Genomic DNA, 4,426 nt, shown 5'->3' with positions numbered 1-4,426 from the left:
CGTTGAATACTATAAAATGAAACAACGATCTGTTTACATTTCAACCGATAAGACACTGTGTGATTATTTTTTGTTTAAATCAAACTAATCACTAAGGAATCATTTGTATGTTACGTATTAGTTGACTGGGTATCCAGTACATTTGTCAGAAAAGAATTAAGGGGGGAAATGGGGATGTAATTACCGTTAGAACTGCGTGACTTGGTGGCGATGCCTGTGTTATTTAATCGTTTCATCCATCTTTACTGATAATAAACGACATGGTGGGTTGATTGTTAGATAGGCTCGGTCATCTATAGGGCGAATCTTAAAAAAATATATATATATACACACATATATAACAGGTCAATTGAAAAGTCGCCGGCCTACCATAGTGAAACACATTTTTTTGGCAAAATTAATTTTTTTTTATTCAACATAATTCTCCCCAGCGAGCATTCTTTTGAGATCTGAGAATAGGAAATAGACACTGGGGGCCAGATCTGGAGAATACGCCATCGTTTTCAGTGATTTGTGACACGGTGAATTGTCTTGGAGAAGCAGCACTTTCTTTTCCTTCAAATGCGGCCGTTTTTCGGTGATTTCGTCCTTCAAACGGTCCAATAGTGCTATGTAGTAGTCGCTATTTATGATCTTTCCTTTTTCAAGGTAGTCAATGAAAATTATTCCATGCGCATCCTAAAATACAGATGCCATAACCCTGCCAGCCGACTGTTGCCTTTTACCACGCTTTAGAGCGAGTTCATCGTGTGCAGTCCACTCGGATGAGTGTCGAATGGACTTCGGAGTGAAATGATGGAGCCATGTTTCATCCATTGTCATATATCGATGTAAAAACTCGGGTTTATTACGCTTAATCATGTTCAAACACTGCTCCGAATCAACTCGTCGTTGTTTCTGGTCAAAAGTCAGCTCGCACGGCACCCACTTTGCGCAGAGCTTTCTCATACCCAAATATTCGTGAATAATATAGTGTCTGTCATTTTCATTCAATTTCATTTTACGGTCATTCAAAATCATTTTGTGGATTTTTTTAATGTTTCGTCGGTAACAATCTCTTTTGGGTTGGATGGTGACTTTTTGTATGGATGCAATATCATCTTGGGAGATGGAAATGTTTGGCAGCAATGCGCTATGGTCATAGTAACAAATTCATCATTAAGGGTGTCGAGATTCACTAGCGGTAATCCGACCAATGATGTGAATAAGATGATCAGCTGAATACTATGATATTGCCATCCAAATCATACCGAAACCCCCACCATGCTTGAGTGTAGGAAGCAGGAAGCCTGATCGTAGGCTTCTTTTGAGATTCTCCATACATAAACCCTCCATATATTTGTGGGTAACAATATAAACAATCATCTATCCCAATCAACAAGTCTGCAGAATTTATTATGGTTGCACCACTTCTCAAGTTTTGTGGAATTCCCGCAGCACTCTTTTTATCGAAACATTATTACTCAAGTGAGCATTGGGTTCAGCTGATACTTTTCCCGCGATAGTTTTATGTTCTCTGGCGACAATCCTTTATAATGTTCGTCGGTCTCTGTCAGTTAAGTTTTAGTTTTGCCCACTAATTGTGTAGGTTATCATTACCGTGGACACTGTCGTTCGTGAAATGTTAAATAATTTAGCTGTTAAGCAAAGTATTCAGAGACGCTTTCGCTAACCGAGCATCAATAATTGTTATAATACACTGAAATACAACATATCAGACTTGTGAACTGAGCATACATACGCATCGCATTATTTGTGTGGAAGCACTGTTGCCACCATGCAATAAGATGTGCTAATATTGCACGGTATTCATGTTATTTTGTCTATTTCCTGTATATATTGTCTTAAAAATTCAGAGCCGTTAGATATATTCTACCTATTGTTAATTTGTTCAAATATCTACAATCTCAGAGAGTTATTAAATGTGTAGTCCATTCAAAGTTATTTTATACATACGTTAAATTTGTGACGTCAAAATCGCAATGTTGCCGCATCAACTCTGAGTTTTAGTTCAGTTTGGCTTTGATACACAACAAAATTCTAATCTAAATAAAATAATTGAACAAAAATGTTATCAAATATAATTTATTTTAACATTATAGTACATATAAAAACTAGAGTTAATTATACAGCATACAACTGTTTATAGGTTAGAGTTATAACCTCTATCATTATTGCTTTCAAGAATTTTGCATACGTCTGACAAGTGGACGACTTTGATAGCCTCAATCATTTACGTGTTCGAACTGATCAAACAGTAATGTGTCTCTTTTTAACTAGAATAAAATGAGAAGAAAAATATTGTCTGATTCTAAAACGAATTTACAAATTGAGGCAGGCAATATATTAAACATCTTGATGACGTATGTACAAAAAAACTCTGAATAGGCTATATATAAATATTATAAATATGAAGTTAGGCTTTAAAAAAAGGTGAGGCTGACCCTCTAAAGAATTACTGCCAATATATGAATGAAATGTTGTTTCTGTTAATCATTGTTGTGTTAGTTTTTGGTTACTATAATTAAAAAATGGGGGTGATTTCTACTGTATGGTTTAGTTATTAGTTTAGTATATTAGCTGTAGTATATTAGTGATCGCTCGAATTAAACTGTTATTAATTAAACTACTTATGTTTCTTAAAAAAATTACTGATGTCTCTAAATCTCGGAGTGGGCTTAGCGGTGCATTTGTGGTGGACAATCTGAACAGGGTTCAATATTGGTCACTGAACTCTTTGCGATTCTTAAAGCTTTATATCACATTGCAACAGAATCTTTCAAAGAATGGCACATCCTTACCGATTCTCGAAATTTCCCCAAATGTTTTCTGGAACAAAAATTCAATCATCCCCTGGTTCCTACTCAGTGTCAATCATCTGTACCCCCTACCTGAATGGCTACAACATACATATGTGAGATTGAAGCACGTTCCGAAATGTTTTAAGGTTGCTCGAATAATTATGCCTAAAAAACCTGACAAACCGGAAGAACAATTGGATCTTATTTCGCTGCTACCGGCGATAATAAAATTTTTTGAGAAACTGCTGTTAAAACGTATTAATCTATTTATAGTAATACCAGATTTCCAGTTTGCATTTCAAAATCACCACTTAGCAATCGACCCAGTGCACAGAGTAACAGCGATTCTTGAAAAGGTATTCGAAGAAAATTGATACTGCTCTGCAATATTCCTGAACATCTTACAAACTTTTGACTGGGTAGCATTTGATTAATCTACAAAATGAGCAAATTGCTACCGCGGAATTACTGCTGACTACTGAAATGATATTTTTTCGAAAGAAAATTTAGTCTCACATATTCATTCCTAAAACTTAAAACTATTTCAGCTGGAGTTCCACAGGGTAGTATTTTGGGACAACTCCTATATATGCTCTATACTGCTGATTTTTCGATGTTAATTTTGCGTTGCGGCAAAATGACATAAACCTAATTATATTCACTTGACAGATGCCCGATTCCACAAGATCAGCTAAATACCTCTGCCTGCATCTAGATGGTAGGTTAAATTGGAGACATTATGTTAATCAAAAAGCAGAGCAGATTAGACTCAAAGTCAAGCAACTGTACTGGTTAGCCGGACGATACTTTCAACTTGACCTAAAATCAAAGAGATTGGTTTATCAGTTAATCAGTAAGCTAATTTGGACCTATGGCTCTCAAATATATATATATATAATATATATATATATATATATATATATATATATATATATATATATATATATATATATATAATGAAGTGATCCAAGATTTCACCTTAAAACATAATAAGTTTGCTAAATCGCAGCAATGTATTGCTTACAGCTAATGGAAAACACTCAGAAAATCGGAAGATTGAATCGAACCAAACCATACAAACTTCTATGGTGTAGAAGTTTTACTATTTAGTTTAGCTTAAGTAGTTTAATTTGATTTTCCGTCCAATTTAGTTTAATTATTTGCCTTGTTTGTGTGTTCGGTATCGCCACCTTTACAGAAATATAAGAAGTTGTAAAAAATACCAAGAGTGCTCATTTATCACTAAAAGCCTTTTTAAAGACCTTTTCCATCAATATTTTGTTATATGTATATCGTAATTTATTTAATAATTAGTTTAAGAACCATTAATACTAATAAAATCGCTATACCATTACTTACCCCCTTTTCTATATCCTTATATTGAAAACTATTTCCGTAAGGGCCATTCTTACCCCCCGTAATTACCGACTCTGATTAAATCGCATTTTAATGGTTTCTCTTGGACACCACATGTCCGACACATGTACTGTGTACTTTATCTACACTAATAACAAACCTTATTTTAATTAACAGTTTTGGACAACAATAATATTGACACCATTATAATAATTATTTTGAAATTAAATCTGATTATAAACCTACGGCGACATCTAGGACAAAAAACA

The sequence above is a fragment of the Rhynchophorus ferrugineus genome, unplaced genomic scaffold (genome assembly GCF_030347505.1).
Source record: "Rhynchophorus ferrugineus isolate W39M unplaced genomic scaffold, kcgeb_rfMv2 rfM9, whole genome shotgun sequence".
Lineage (NCBI taxonomy): Eukaryota > Metazoa > Arthropoda > Insecta > Coleoptera > Curculionidae > Rhynchophorus > Rhynchophorus ferrugineus.
Note: the sequence above shows the minus strand (reverse complement) of the source record.